The sequence below is a fragment of the Ranitomeya variabilis genome, chromosome 4 (genome assembly GCF_051348905.1).
Source record: "Ranitomeya variabilis isolate aRanVar5 chromosome 4, aRanVar5.hap1, whole genome shotgun sequence".
Classification (NCBI taxonomy): Eukaryota; Metazoa; Chordata; class Amphibia; order Anura; family Dendrobatidae; genus Ranitomeya; species Ranitomeya variabilis.
In genome coordinates this window covers 579,147,699-579,164,676 of record NC_135235.1, presented here as the reverse complement: position 1 = coordinate 579,164,676, position 16,978 = coordinate 579,147,699, and the positions used below count along the sequence as shown (strand labels likewise).

The 16,978-nt window shown below is 46.4% G+C and overlaps 1 long non-coding RNA gene across 1 annotated transcript in view; it reads left to right on the top strand.

Moving 5' to 3' along the window:
* Positions 1-15,504: 15,504 nt before the first annotated feature.
* Positions 15,505-16,978, top strand: part of LOC143769184 (uncharacterized) — a 40,565-nt gene continuing 39,091 nt past the window's right edge. Inside the window, exon 1 of the long non-coding RNA XR_013214250.1 lies at positions 15,505-15,645. This is a non-coding gene — a long non-coding RNA (uncharacterized LOC143769184). The remainder of the gene's footprint in view (positions 15,646-16,978) is intronic.

Sequence of the window (16,978 nt, the reverse complement as noted above, 5' to 3'; positions counted from 1 at the left end):
TTTCTACATCTTTCTCTTCAAAGAACATTATCTAGGTTTCACATTTTAAACAAATTAAACACACATAACTTTTCCATGAAAAACAGTTACATTTCCTTCAAAGCTTTATCTTGACATTACTGTTCTAAAACAGTATCACTTTCAAGTTCAATTCTAACCTCCCCTTTAAGAGGAGATCAAGTCTTTCTGAGGTAGCTCTTCTTCTCAGCCTACCAGTCCATGCAAAGGCTCCGGAATGGTATCTTCGCAAAATGTCTTTAAACAAAACCAGTAGGAAGCACCTTTAAGAAGGTGCAAACTATTTACAAGAAAGTTCAAATCATGCACAGTCCATGATTTCGCAGTTTGTGTAACTTTGTGCAAAACTTCAAGAAAACAACAATAGTGACCCCGGGTCAACAAAGGGGTCACCTTTTTAAAGTTTACCCTGGACGGGTTTAGCAGCAACTTAAAGAACAAACAGTAACTATTTACATTTTCAGGTTTCCGAGGTTTACTCTTGCTCAGGTGGCTTGGGCTCCTGCCCCCCGGCCACTGTGGTGCCAGTGTCCGCGGTTCGAACGTGCAGATGAACTCGACTGGCCAACTCGGTGGCCGCTACCAGGCGCACTGTCGCGATGGTGACAAGGTCGGGTGCTCCTGGGACCAGATCCGAGGTGGTAAGGGTCGCGGCTCCAAACATACACCGCCGAACATTCCGTGCATACCACCCGAGCGGGTTCTGGTGGCGGCTGTAGGTCACCTGATCCCCCTTTTGCAATGGTTCTCCACTTCGGCCACAGCAGGGAGCCCTCACGTTACAGTGCGCAACAAAAACGTCAGTATCCAATCCCGGCTCGTGTATGAGGCCCCACCCCCTTCTTGCATGGTAGGCCAACACAGTGCCCCGCCTTATCACGTCTCTGTCATCCCATGCCGGAGGGGATTGTTGTATTTTCGGTGGACCCATCGGCTCGGCCTCTTTCCGGCCTTTCCACTGTAGAATCAAGCACTGTCTATATTGTTCCCACGTAAGCACCGCAAGAGTGGACCCGTTCTCCTGGGATCCATCTGTCCCAACCCAGGGACTGTCCCACCGAAGAACTACTCCATCTAGACTCACATCCACGGGCTCCCCCACTCTAGTCGACAGCGGTGGCACCATCCTCCCCAGGTCACCAGGGGATAACACCATTAACCCTGCCGAGAAGGGTCGACCTTTACTGAGATGGAGGTGGGTCGTGGAAGCGGACTCGTGAGGGGGAGCAGGGGCGTCTTCCGTACCTACGCCTGATGTGGTTCCACCGATGTCGATCCGGTCCGCTGACAAGAACGCTGGAGTTGGCTGCTGCTCGGACCGCGGCTCTTCCGATGCGGCCCCCGAACGCTGCTCCGCTCGCTGTGGTTCCTCCTCCACGGACTCCAAGGTCAGGGTTGGTGGACTCAGCTCTGCTATCTGTTCCAGGAGTTTCAGGTCCTCCGGCTGCAGGGGACATAAGTCCGTCTCCGGTGAAGAGGGGCAAGCCGGAGTCGCATCTTCCTCGCTCAGGCACTTGCTGTTCATCATCGCTGCCTGATAGTCGGTGGCAGTGCATGCACCTGACTCCGCCATTTCTCCGAGTAGCACACAGTCTCTCAATAAAGCTACAGTTCATGCACAACAAATCACAGTCTCTAGGCACACATGACCTGATTCTTCAGGCTTAAGTAGATCCTGTTCGTGACGCCAAGATTTGGAGCGCCCCCACACCGCCGCAGGGCCGAGGGGTACCCGGAGCCGGGCCTCTGGGATCTCAGTCCTGGGGTTGTCACGGTGGCTAGACCCGGTCCGTGGCCCTGTCTGTCAGTGGGGGATGTCCGTTGCAAATAGGTGCTGTTAACGGTGGTATAGCGGTGCAGTTGTGGGGTGCAGGTCGCGGTAAATAACGAGGACACCAGGTTGCAGTCTCTTTACCTCTTTACTGGAGATCTCTCGGTCCTCAGTCCAGAATCCGGTCCACCAGGCTGCGCAAGTCCGGCCGGTCCAATGGCACCTCCAGAGTTCTCCTCACAGGTGGAAATCAGTGCCTTCCTTCTTAGCGCTTTGTGTTGTAGTCCTTCCCTGCTGTGCTTACGGAAAGTACCCCACAACTGTTGTGTCTGTTTCTTAAGTTCCCTCACAACTCGATTAACTGATCTTCTGCTAATCTTCCGTCCCTTCCTGATGTTACAGTAAGAACGGCACCCGTTTGTCAGGTAGGCCTGGAGTTCTTCCGGGACCCTAGAGACGCCCCTCTCCCGCAATTGCCCCCCAAGACTTCATAGGTGATATGTGGTAGACAGCCCGCCTGAGACTGACTGTCCTGCCGCTGTTTGGAGTATGGCTTAAAGCTGTATATTATTCCACTCCCTCGGCGTTCCGGCCACCGGTAATGCGCCTCAGCAAGGTGCTGCCTCTTTCAACAAAACCCCTGCTGGTATTCTCCTTCTGCTCGATTTCGTTTCTCACTCAGCACAATCTATCTCGCTTCTAATCCTTTCTTAGGGCACCGCCGCTATTCTGAGCAGGCACGGTCCCGTTACGTTCCTTCAATGCCAAGCCTCTGCCAGGATCCCACCCCTGGCAGAGACCCTACTGTCTCTTCCTCCACAACACCCTCTCTCACTAGGTGTTGCTTCGTTCGATCCAGTCAGCTTTCTCTACTAACTTCCTGCCTGACCCCCAGTTTACCCACTATGGTGGGGAGTGGCCTAATGAATAGCACCCTTAGCTCCCCCCGGAGGCCCAGCTGTGAAACATATTGGTGTCTGTGATACCTGATTGGAGGAACTCCTTCAGTGCCATCGAACGCACCGTGGCTCCCCTTAGTGGCGGAGCCACAGTACTGCAACGACCAGGACTCTGGGGCGCTGCACAGGCACATTAAAATAAGTTGCTAGATGGTATAGTGGCAGATGAGACATGGACAGCAAGCAGAGGTGGGAAGCTATACCATTAATTCTAATGCAGCAGATGAGACATGGACAGCAAGCAGAGGTGGGAAGCTATACCATTAATTCTAATGCAGCAGATGAGACATGGACAGCAAGCAGAGGTGGGAAGCTATACCATTAATTCTAATGCAGCAGATGAGACATGGACAGCAAGCAGAGGTGGGAAGCTATACCTGTGTGAAGAGAGAAGATGGATGTTAGTTCTGTGCCATGGAATAACTGCGGTATCACGACGCTTATCTTGACAAGCTTCAGTAACAAGAATGGATGTTTTTGCCATTAAAATGGGCACTGTAGGTGTTTTCCTGGCCTCCACTCACTGCCGACTATGCTTCCCCATTGACTTGCATTGGGTTTCATGTTTCGGTCGATCCCCGACTTTTCGCGATAATCGGCCGATTTCACTCGACTCGACTTTTGACAAAGTCGGGTTTCGCAAAATCCGACTCGACCCCAAAAAAGGAAAAGTCGCTCAACCCTACTCACCACTCCAACCCCACTGTTACTCCCGCTAAAATCCCAAGGCCTTTGACTCTGCTCCAGGATTTCTGGCTTTGATGTAGCCCGAGAGGATTGTGTGCAAAAGGTCAATGCGCAGTGACCTTGCACATGTATGTGCAGAATCCTTGCTGGCCTCATCAATGGTGGAAGTCCCAGGTCAGATTTAGAGGCCCAGGGATTTCAGCATGAGTGGTGGAGATCTGAAGATGTTCAAGGACAGGTTGGGTAATGTGGAGAAAATTGTTTTGTTTAAAAATGTTTTACATCTTATAACTTCTCTGTGAAACGAATTTCCCTGAAAAATCTGCACGAACAGGTGAATGAGCCGCTCCTTTCGAGTCACCATCAGATTAGCTTGCTTGTCGGACTTCCTCTTCATGCTAAACAGATCATCATTTAATGTGCACCAGGAATACAGGAAGGGGATCAATAATGGAAAATGTAATGTCACTCGATGTCAAATAAATGTTCATTACGGATGGAGGAACCCTTGAAGGCATCTTCCGGTAACATGGGAAACAATCCAGGCCTGGAGCCAAAGCATCTTATCACTGAAAACATGAAGCAGGCCTGAAATAGCTCCCTTTTTAGAATATCATTTTAATAATTACCTATCTACTACTTACCTCTCGCTTCTTCCGTTTATTTTCCATGTAATCTGACACCCCCCAAGCTCCTGCGATTCTCTGATAATTGCAGGGTGAATTGTTTGTAGATTTTTACCTGTCATATTCAGTGAAATGCTCATACATAATTCCAAGACTTTCTCTCACGTTCTTCCTCCTTATTTACTGCTACACGAGTGCTAAAATGATCTCCGGCATCATAGAAGACTGACTGCGCTGGTAAACCACAGTAGACAGAGTAACCACGGGGCATATTTGTATTATTTGCAAGTGAATAATTCTAAAATGGATTTGTCAGAAACTTACAATACAACTTGCATACATTATTAAATAGATCTCTTAGGCCTGATGAGACTGGTGTATTTACTTTGGAAATCCATTTTAGAATGGCTGTGTAACCCTTTTGAACTTTTTTTCACAGCTGATATTACAGGGGACTTACAAGATATGATAAAATTGTCCCAGATGGGGTATATGAGATAAGATCAAATCTGCAGTGATGGCCTGCTGTATACCACGTGGCGTTATTTCTGTGATTGTCGGGAAGAGCCACAGTCCTGAAATGGCTAGGCGAATTAACTGGTGAGTTCTTGGTCTTTTATAATTGTATCCCGACTTCTGGTTCGCATTACAGATGCTATACGATTTAGTTAGTTAGGGCTCATTCTCACTTGCAAGCAACTTGGATGAGTCTTGCACGGCAATACCTGGCACTGCACCCAGCACTCAGGAGCGGAGCGTGCGGCTGCATGTATTGCTATGCAGCTGCACGCTCTGATCTGAGTGCCAGGTGCAGTGCCAGGTATTGCCGTGCGAGACTCATCCGAGTTGCTCCCAAGTGAGTATGAGCCTTAAGAGTAGACTCGGACTGGCCCACCGAAGGAAGGCATACAGGCCAGCAGCTGCCTAGGGCCCCCACTGCTCCAGGGGCCCCCAGCCAGTGGCTATGGGGCCCCTGAGTCAAGGGGGCCTGCCCTGTGCCAGCGTAGCAGCAACTGGAGACAGGATCCTGTCCCCGCAAAATGAATATTCACGCTTCCCCACGCCACTATGGGTGTGGAGAGGCATGAATACCATTTCTCTTTAATAGCGGGCAGCGTTAGCCATTGGCTGCAGCTAACACTGCCCGCATGTAAAGCACCACATACACACACGCAGGCACACACACACAGCGCAGCTCACCTCCTGGTGTACTGCTTCCTGTCTGAGACAGCCCAGCTGGATGGCGTCATCATCCAGCATGCTGTATCAGACAGAAAGCTGTCGGCGAGGAAGAGGCTGCCGGGATGTGCTGCTGCTGTGGGGAGGTGAGCTGTGCTGTGTGTCTGTGTGCCTGCGCACATGTGTGTGTGTGTGTGAGATGAGCTGCTGCTGCGGTGAGCTGTGTGTGTGTGTGTGTGTGTGTGGTGAAGGACAATGGTGTTGGTGGGGGGAGACAAAGATGGAGGTGATAGGCAATGATGGTGGTGGGGTGGAGACAATGATGGAGGTGATGGGAAATGATGGAGGTGATGGGCAATGATGGTGATAGGGAGAGGCAATGATGGAAGTGATGGGCAATGATGGTGGGGGAGACAATAATGGAGTTGATGGGCAATGATGGAGGTGATAGGCAATGATTGTGGGGAGACAATGATGGAGGTGATGGGCAATGATGGAGGTGATAGGCAATGATGGTGGGGAGGCAATGATGGAGGTGATGGGCAATTATGGTGGTGGGGGGAGGCAATGATGGAGGTGATGGGCAATGATGGTGGTGGTGGGAGGCAATGATGGAGGTGATGAAATGGGCAATGATGGTGGTGGGGGAGGCAATGATGGAGGTGATGAAATGGGCAATGATGGTGGTGGGGGAGGCAATGATGGAGGTGGTGAAATGGACAATGATGGTGGGGGAGGAGGCAATGATGGAGGTGGTGGAATGGGCAGTAATGGGGTGGTGGGGGAGAATGATAGGGGTGGTGGGGGAGAAGGCAATGATGGAGGTAGTGATGAGGACAATGATGGGGGTGGAGAGGGGCTGCATTATACTTTATGGGGGGCTACATTATATTCTGTGGGGGGACTGCATTATTCTCAGGGGACTACATTATATTATGGGGGGACTACATCATACTATATGAGGGGGCTACAGTATACTCTATGGGGGGCTGCATTATATTCTTTGGTGGGGCTGCATTATTCTCTCAGGGGACTACATATTACTATATGAGGGGGCTATAGTATACTCTATGGGGGCTCCATTATATTCTGCAGTGGGGCTGCATTCTCTCAGGGGACTACATTATATTCTGGGGGGGCTACAACATACTATATGAGGGGGGCAGCATTATGCCCTATGAGGGGGCTACAGTATACTCTATGGGTGGGCTGCATTATATTCTGTGGTGGGCTGCATTATACTATATGAGGGGGGCTGCATTATACCTTATGAGGGTGCTACATTATATTCTATGGTGGTGATTGCGTTATACCTGAGGGGGTTGCATTATATTTTGTGGAGTGCCGCATTATATTCTATGAGAGGGGACTGCATTATATTTTATGAGGGGGCTACATTATATTCTATGAGGGGGCGACATTATATTCTATGAGGGGGCTACATTATATTCCATGAGGGAGGCTACCCCAACCCCTGCTACATAATTAAGACGTGATCTACCTTATATTATACCCTGACATTAGAGCTTTTTACCACACAATTGGTGGTCTTGTATCTATTTCTATGTAGCTACATATCGGGCCCCAAGAATGATTTTCTCTGGTGGGCCCAAGGTGCTCAAGTCCGACGCTGCTTAAGAGGGTAAGTTGCATGGAACAACAGAAAGAACAGAAGGGTACTAAATAAATCTGACACCTGATTTGTCTCAAGTCACTTACGACCTGCATTGAAGTCTATGGCAAGTGAGTCACTTGTAACAGAATTCAGCCCATTTGAAAACATTTGCGACTCCATGTCGCAGTCACAGGTCACAATGCAACAAAAGAAGATCAATAGATGCAATGTTTCAATGTGACACTGCAATTGCATTGCACCATTATTTAGCAGATTTCCATTGCAAATGGCCAGGGTCCCTCAGTAGGAAAGATCTAACAATTACAGGAGTCTTCTAATCAGAGTTAATAGAAAAAAAATATTTATTTCCAAGATATATAATAATTTTTCTCTATGGTGTATATAGCGTTTTGTTTTTTTTTTGCGATTTTTTTTTTCCTGCAGGTAAAATACAGTAAACCACAGCAGATACCACAGCGGCAATTTGTCTTTCAACTGTGTACTTTTTATGCATTTCTTATCCGGATTTTATATTGTTTTTTTTTTCATATTAATTTCAATGGATAAAAAAATGCAGTAAAACTCGAAAAAAAGGGCATGACATTTTTGCACCGTTTTTTGAAATGTGTGACTTTTGGGCTAAGAGGTCGCAAAAACAGCTCAAGGCAGGAAAAAAAAATTTTTTGACTTTGCGTCAAATTCATGAATTGCATTTGTCATTTTGAGGAATTTGGAGCCAAAAAGAAAACTACGGTAATACCACAAGACAGAAAAGGAAAGGGACTTAATAAAAAAATGGAAATGATGAATTGAGGCCTTAGTGCTTTTAGGAGATAATACACCCTAAAGTCCCTCTACGCAATGGATAGCTGTCAGCCTAACAAGGGTTCAGCCAACAGCTATGTCTCCTGACTCCTGGATCCTTCTCTCCCTCCGACATCATCTGTCAGGGGAAAGTCAGCCAAGACCACCAATATCCTGAGGTCTAATGTGTATGGTGACTTTAACTTATGGCATCAACAGACCATGGGCCTGATGCTTTATAGAAGCCTGATGCTTTATAGAAGCCTGATGCTTTATAGCAGGGGTGGGGAATTTTTTTTGTGCCAAGGGCCATTTGGATATTTATACCATCCTTCGGGGGCCGTGCAAACTCCACCCACAAAGTGCATCCTGACTCTGGCACTGGTGTCAGGACGTAATCTTTCATTGCATGCCCTTCAGTGTTCAGTGAACACTGCGTGTGTGTGTTAACAGAGCAAGAAGAAATTAATGAACTGGTCATAATCAAAATATACCTCCATGCCCAAGAATGCGGTCCCTGAGGATCTGCTCGGGGGCCTGATAAAAGGTCATCGAGGGCCGTAAATGGCCCGGGGGGCCTGAGGTTCCCCACCCCTGCTTTGTAGAAATTAAAGTTCACACAATACGGGAGCATGCTCTGCCCCAGATACTAAATATTTGCAACATTGCTCATCAATTGTGAAATGTTATAGGAAATCTGTCAGCATATTTTTGGTAAGTAATCTGAGACCAGCAGTATATAGGGGAAGATACCCTAATTCCAGAAATATGTTACTTACTAGGAGCTGCAGTTTCAATACAATCAGTGTTTTAGCAGCATGAGATTATCACCATAGGACTAGGTGTCTCGCGCCTCCTGGTCAACTGTTCTGTGTAACAGCCCACATCACTGATTAGCATCTTCATGCCTATGCATAGTGCTGCATGTATACCGACTTAATCCAAGCTCAATTTTTGTGTTTTTTCTCTTTCTTTTTGCATTTTGTGCAAGCTGGGACGTGGCCTCCCTTTCCTGAGCTGGTAATTACATTTAAAAGCCTCCCCAGACTGTGTCCATAGATTGGTACTCGGTCACTTTGTCTGCTCTTATTCACACACTGAAGTCAACTCTGACACATGATAAGGTTTTTAATATTAGATAGTGTAGGTTCCGTCCCGATCAGGGGCACCTTGACGACGGTGGGATGGCTTTTATGCTATTTTTGATCAAAAACAGTATTACTAAGAACCCTGAGTTATTTAAATGCATTTGCTTTTTACTTATCTAGTTACAGCAGGGTCTTTTGCTCATTTTGTTTCTTGTAGGTTTTGTGCGCTTTATGGCCAATGTGAACATGCGTTTATGTGCTGCATGTATACCAACTTAATCCAAGCTCAATTTTTGTGATTTTTATAATAATAATAATAATCTTTATTTCCATATAGCGCTAACATATTCCGCAGCGCTTTACAGTTTTGTACACATTATCACCGCTGTCCCCGATGGGGCTCTTTATATTTTTTAAATCTCCATCTGCCTCACTGTGCATCCAGCTTCACACAGCAGAATGGGTAGTCCTAGTCTTATCTGCTAAAACTACAGTTCCCAGCAGCACTTGCTTCAACTCAGTGCTCTTGTCCTGTGTGTCACTGACTAGCCTTGTTTCTGAGTTATTATTAAGCTAATTTAAGTGTTGACTTTATCTTTTGCTCCTATGCACTGTCTGCTCCTGTTCAGTATTCGGCTCCCTGGAACTTTTTAACCTTTTCCCACATATCATGCTTCAAACATAAAGATGCCAAATGTAAATTTTTGGTGAAGAATCAACAACAAGTGGAACACAATTGTGAAGTTTAACGAAATGTATCAGTTATTTTACATTTTTGTGGAAATTCAAAAACTGAAAAGTGGGGCGTGCAATATTATTCGGCCCCTTTACTTTCAGTGCAGCAAACTCACTCCAGAAGTTCATTGTGGATCTCTGAATTACCCAAAGTTGTCCTAAATGCCTAATGATGATAAATATAATCCACCTGTGTGTAATCAAATCTCCGTATAAATGCACCTGCTCTGTGATAGTCTCAGGGTTCTGTTTGAAGCACAGAGAGCATCATGAAGACCAGGGAACACAACAGGCAGGTCCGTGATACTGTTGTGGAGAAGTTTAAAGCCGGATTTGGATACAAAATGATTTCCAAAACTGTAAACATCCCAAGGAGCACTGTGCAAGCGTTCATATTGAAATGGAAGGAGTATCATACCACTGCAAATCTACCAAGACCCGGCCGTCCCTCTAAACTTTCATCTCAAACAAGGAGAAGACTGATCAGAGATGCAGCCAAGAGGCCCATCATCCCTCTGGATGAACTGCAGAGAGCTATAGCCAGGGGCGTAACTACCGCGGTCGCAGCGGTCGCCATTGCGACCGGGCCCCGCAGGTCAGGGGCCCCGGGCCGGCAGGTCTGAGCAGGGCCAGGCTGGCCATCGGGCACTTCTGGCAAATGCCAGAAGAGCCGATGCCAGTAGTGGGCCGCTGCACTGTTCCTCCCCCGGAACCCCCCCCAGTGCCGCCGCCGCCGCCGCATTTAACTATACCGGCGTCTATGACACCGGTATAGTTCAATGCAATGATGGGAGGAGAGAGCGTCACCTGACGCTTCCTCTCCCATCATTCCCCGCTCTGCCTCTGACAGTACACTGCGGGTGCGCGATGACGTCATATCATCGCGCACCTGCAGTGTCCTGGGCAGACTTCAGCCGCCAGGAGCAGCGCGGGCAAAAGGAAAGGTGAGGAGAGTTTTTTTTTTTTTTTCTTTTTAACCGGACTGTGGGGCCATTATCGGGGGGGGGGGATGAGATGAGATGTGGGCTGTGCTCTATATATCCCTGTGCGGGCTCTGCTGTATATACCCCTGTGGGGACTCTGCTGTATATATCCCTGTGCGGGCTCTGCTGTATATATCCCTGTGCGGGCTCTGCTGTATATACCACTGTGCGGGCTCTGCTGTATATACCACTGTGCGGGCTCTGCTGTATATACCACTGTGCGGGCTCTGCTGTATATAACACTGTGCGGGCTGTGCTCTATATACCACTGTGCGGGCTCTGCTGTATATAACACTGTGCGGGCTGTGCTGTATATACCACTGTGCGGGCTCTGCTGTATATAACACTGTGCGGGCTGTGCTGTATATACCACTGTGCGGGCTCTGCTGTATATAACACTGTGCGGGCTGTGCTCTATATACCACTGTGCGGGCTCTGCTGTATATAACACTGTGCGGGCTGTGCTGTATATACCACTGTGCGGGCTGTGCTCTATATACCACTGTGCAGGCTCTGCTGTATATAACACTGTGCGGGCTGTGCTCTATATACCACTGTGCGGGCTGTGCTCTATATACCACTGTGCGGGCTGTGCTCTATATACCACTGTGCGGGCTGTGCTCTATATACCACTGTGCGGGCTGTGCTCTATATACCACTGCGGTCTGTGCTGTATATACCACTGTGCGGTCTGTGCTGTATATACCACTGTGCGGGCTCTGCTGTATATACCACTGTGCGGGCTGTGCTGTATATACCACTGTGCGGGCTGTGCTGTATATACCACTGTGCGGGCTGTGCTGTATATACCACTGTGCGGTCTGTGCTGGATATACCACTGTGCGGTCTGTGCTGGATATACCACTGTGCGGTCTGTGCTGGATATACCACTGTGCGGTCTGTGCTGGATATACCACTGTGCGGGCTGTGCTGGATATACCACTGTGCGGGCTGTGCTGGATATACCACTGTGTGGGCTGTGCTGGCACCCAACACCATGTTGCAGTGCAGGAGATTCCTGCAACAGTCCGAGGCGTATCTAGGGGAAGCGGGGCGGGGGAAGGTGGGGGGGTTGTGGGGGCGGGGGAAGGTGGGGGGGGGTAGGGGGGGGTAGGGGGTGGGGTAGGGGGGGGTAGGGGGGGGTAGGGGGGGGCCCCATTTGGAAGTTCGCACCGGGGCCCATAACTTTGTAGTTACGCCACTGGCTATAGCTGAGGTGGGACAGTCTGTCCATAGGACAACAATCAGTCGTGCACTGCACAAATCTACATTGCTCTTTTCAGCCCCCTCTTGCAGTGTATCTTGGAGGGTATATAGAGTCTGGATGATTGTCCTTAGAGAAATGATATGTGCAAAACAGAGCAAATTTAAAAATGTGTTATATTGGCATAAATGAATAAATACTGTACATGTGCACATTATTAGAAGAGCACATTGTGATTTTGGGAATAACGCTTTGTTATCAGTTGTATGTAGAATTACTTATGTAATTGCAAGCTGTTTAGATGTTAGGTTGGTTGCAGTTTCACAGAGAATACAGAACTAAGGACTATATCGTTGCTTTTTATCATTGTTGAGGCTTCACCTTTTGCTGAAGTTCCTGTGTTTTTCAGTTCAGGATTGAGTTTTTGTTTGAAGAGGAGTTAAAACCTGAGCTTGGTCTGTTTTTCTATGATTACTAAAGTGAGGGGGCTTATGGGCTGGTTGCTATGGTACCTACATGTCGTAAGAGAGCCATTCTCTGTGGTATTAACATACTAATAGCAGGAAAGCGTTGTTTTTTTATCAGACATTAAAATGTCTATTTAGATCGTAACTCTGCAAGAGCAGAACTGTTTCTCTAATAAAACAGTAACTCCCATCGTATGTAGGGTAGAATGAGCCAAATATTGGACTAAATGCTTCACGAATCTTCTCTAATGAGAGCTGAACGCGATGTAGTTTAGTAAATAATGGTAAATTTGTTTTCTTCCTACGTCTATGTCATATTGAAGTATAATGGAACTGAAAATGAATGCATGTTTAGAAAAGTACTGACATGCTTATTTTTATTTAGAGATTTTGATGAATATTTTATAAACTGTCCCTTTTGGGGTGTTGATTAACAATAGCAGTCAAAGCCTATTAATTCACTGACACTACAGTCCCCCATACACATTAGATTAATGTTGGATGAACCCACAGGTGTCAACAGGTTCAGCCGACGGTCTAATGTGTATGGTGGCGCATACCAACTTATCATCAGGTGAGAGGTCAGTTGGGCATTTCTGATTTTGGACTGTCAGTCGCATTGTTCTCTGGGAGATAGGCCGCCGGTATGACATGTTAATATAAGAAAACTGACTGAACAGCAATATAGTCTGAACTGGTGCATAACCAGAAAAGTCATATAGCAAATAGATCAATGGCTGCACTCAAAATTTACTGTGCTAAGGCAAGGAAATGTGCAATACATGAAATGTGAATAGCATAATGGCTTGGGAAATTTATGAAAAAACACATGAGATTCTTAGCACAAGATTTGGCCAAAAGTTGTGAGCCCATCCACCAAACGTCAAGGTAATCTCAAAACGGATGGGTACCTCAGCTGACTACCTACTGTGAACACTTACCTATGGCTAATAACATGGTAAAGCCTGCTTTTATAGGAAGCTCAGAACCAACTGTGTCTGGATGTAATTAAAATCACAGCATGGTGAAGGGCGGAGCGTTCAAGTCAGAAAAAATAGTACATAGTAAATATAAGAAAACTGACTGAACAGCAATATAGTCTGAACTGGACGTTTGGTGGATGGGCTCACAACTTCAACCAACGGTACTTCAGCCAGCCCATGGGACTCAGATGGTGCAGAGGGCGAAGCAAAAGGTAGGCTAACCAAAGCTAACAGACAATTCTCTATTCTCCTCCTTCTAGACCTGTCCTCTGCCTTCGACACAGTTGACCACTGCCTCCTACTACAGATCCTCCCTTCCTTTGGTGTCAAAGACCTTGCCCTATCCTGGATCTCTGCATACCTTAACAACTGCACATTTAGCGTTTCCTACTCCCACACTACCTAGTCATCTCGCCCTCTCACTGTTGGTGTCCCTCAAGGCTTTGTCCTAGGACCCCTTCTCTTCTCAATTTATACCCTTGGCCTGGGACAACTCATAAAGTCCTATGGCTTCCAGTACCATATAAATGCTGATGACACTAAAATCTACCTCTCTGGCCCAGATGTCACCTCTCTGCTGTCCAGAATCCTACAGTGTCTATCAGCCATATCCTCCTTCTTCTCCTCTCGCTTCCTCAAGCTCAATGTGGACAAATCTGAAATAATTATCTTTCCTCCATTTCACATATCTTTCCTACCTGATCTATCTATCACAATTAATGACATCACACTTTCCCCTGTCCCGGAAATCCACTGCCTTGGAGTAACCCTTGACTCTGCCCTGTCCTTCAAACCGCACATCCAAGCTCTCGCCACCTCCTGTCTCCTCCAGCTCAAAAATATTTTAAAAATCTGTCCTTTTCTCAACCCTCACTCTACTAAAATGCTTGTGCATACCCTAATCATCTCCAACCTTGACTACTGCAACATCCTCACGTCCCCCCGAGGAAGCTCACGCGAAACGCGCGTCGGGGCCGCCGGACACACACTGACACCAATGATATTGGGGTAAGATTGGCAATGATATATGATTAGCACTTATTCCTACTGTGGGGGTTGGAGTAGTGGTACTAATGAAAGGAATGGCATATGTCGTGTTGTAGGTAGCACTATGCACTTTAAACTGAGTAAAATGCTCCATTGAACTATCAGTAGGCCCAGAGTAGGTAGCTGTGTTTGCCTCCTTTATACCCCAGGTGATACCTACGGTGTGATTCGTCCGCCGCACATGCATTATGCGTACACTTTGTCTGTTATGTCTGTAATATATGTGATTTATTTCATAAAATTTGATAATTCTTTTACTTATGACTCAATGGGTATATATACTCCGTAGTTTCTCTATAGGATTTATGCATTAGTGGAGTTTCCCTGTTATCCTTTATGTCTTTTGCGGGGCTTACTTCCGTTTGGAGCTTTGCAAATGACATGCATCAGTGGTTGTTGTATTTAACATCCTCCTCTGTGGCCTACCTTCTAACTCTCTCGCACCACTCCAGTCCATCCTTAACTCTGCTGCCCGACTAATTAATCTCTCTCCTTGCTACACTCCTGCTTCCCCTCTTTGCAAATCCCTTCACTAGCTCCCAATTTCCCAGTGTATCCAGTTTAAACTACTAACACTGACCTACAAAGCCATCCATAAACTCTCTCCTCTGTATATTTCTGAATTAATCTCCCAATATCTTCCCTCATGTAATCTTCGGTCCTCCCAAGACCTCCTTCTCTCCTCCACACTTATTCGCGCCTCACCCAATTGCCTCCAAGATTTATTCCGGATATCCCCCATCCTCTGGAATTCTGTGCCCCATCACATCTGGATCCTTCAGACGGTACCTGAAAACCCATATCTTCAAAAAGCTTACAAACTGCAATGACCATACGGCCACCTCAACACCATCGGAACTACTGCAACCCCCGACCTACTGTCTCCTTCCCCATAATCCTGTAGAATATAAGCCAGCAAGGGCAGGTTCCTCTTCCCTCTGTACCAGTCTGTCATTGTTAGTTTGTTTACTGTAAGTGATATTTGTATTTTGATGTATCCCTTCTCGTGTACAGCACCATGGAATCAATGGTGCTATATAAATAAATAATAATAATAGTAGGAGGAGGGTATCAAAGTTAAAGGGGTTATCTGGGACTATATTTTTTTTACAATGTGACTATGAACGTACAGGGGAGCAGTTGCTAACTACCTGTCTGTTGTGCTTTGTGCTAAAGAGCAGTCACAGACAACTCCTCCCAGTGATTCAGTGGCTTCCATTGAAGTCATGTCTACAGAGCAGCGGCTTATCTTCCACTCTGCTCTGTTGACGGAGCGTGACTGTTGATGTCATGCTCATTGACAGTTGGCACCCTTCTGTGTAACTGCGGAAAGCCGGCTCTCAATAAGCATGAAGTCAATAGTCACACCCCAACAACAGGGCAGCCTGGAAGAAGAATAGCTGCTCCGTTGATGTGGAGCAGCTGCATTGCTGGCAGGAGTGGTTGGTGACCACGCTGACTTGGTGCTGGAAACGACAGGTATGTAGTTAGCAACTACCTGACTCTTAGTTTTAGGTTCATATTTTAAGATTAGACATAAAACAGTGGAGTCCAAATGAGACTTCAAAATGCATTACGAAGTCTGCTCTTGTCCCTGGCTCTGCATCTCAGAGGACTCCCTCAATTGAAAGCATGAAGGCCAAGTAAAATACACCCTATTGTTATAGCTTTGCATGCAACTAATAACTAGAATAACTAGTAGAAACTTGAAAAATGTCCATCATTTTTTTTGTTTGTTTTTGGATTAATCATTGATGGCAAATACTGACTCTGACCAAAAAATGCTGAAAATCTGATCCTGCACACCACTGACATTTTTGTTTTCCCACATATGAGAAAGAAACGGATGTCTGAATAAGCCATTGGAAATATAGGCCAATGACGAACTGACAAATGGGGCCCTATCTTGAAATAAAAAAATAAGTTCTCCTTCTGTGACTAGTCTACTTTTATGGTGTTGTATATTTTACATGTACAAATAATTGTCTGCATTTCCACTTGCCTGTTTGCTGCCTAATTGACTGCTTGATACAAAATCGGACTGTTTTTATACGTCACCGTAAAAGTGATGTGATTAATAGGCGTTTTACAAAACATCCCCAGAGTCAGCTCCTAATCATGTTACACTGCATTAATGAATTGAAGCGATCCTCAAGGAGGAGAAGACAGGCAGTTAACAAGTGATAAAATGATGCTCTGAGAAGTCTACGCCGCCTAATAACACTGCCCAAGACCTCGCTACATAAACACACTCTGGATATTGATGGAACAATCTAGCCCAGTAATTGTGTGTCCGCAGCCTCGGAGGTCCATCAATGTGCCGAATAATGTGGATTTTAACAGCCATAATCTCATCCAATATAACGATGGGTCATAAAGAAAATTATCTGCCACATATTGAGGTTTATAAAGTGAACCTTAAAAGAATTGAAATGGCGGTGAGATTTCTTGAGTTGACATCTGTGAGTCATGTGGCTATTCATGTTATTGTGGTCCTTTATTTTTAAAAGGCAATCGTTTATATGGCAACTTGAGAAGTAAGACTTTTGTGCAGCAGAGATTTTTCTGAGTGGCCAGGAGACATTATGGGGTCTGGCCAGTGAACGGTGTCAGGAGCGTTCACAACTCATGGAGCCTTACAAACCCAATTTTTTGCCTTGTTCATCAAAATGCACACGGCACACTTAGCACGGTGATGCTATCAGTGCCGTTTCACTGAGCTAGCTACAACGATTTCCAGTAGCCAAAAAATAATGACATTTTTAAAAGTCTCATGCTCACTACTTTCTTTTCTTGTGTAAATTGACTTGTG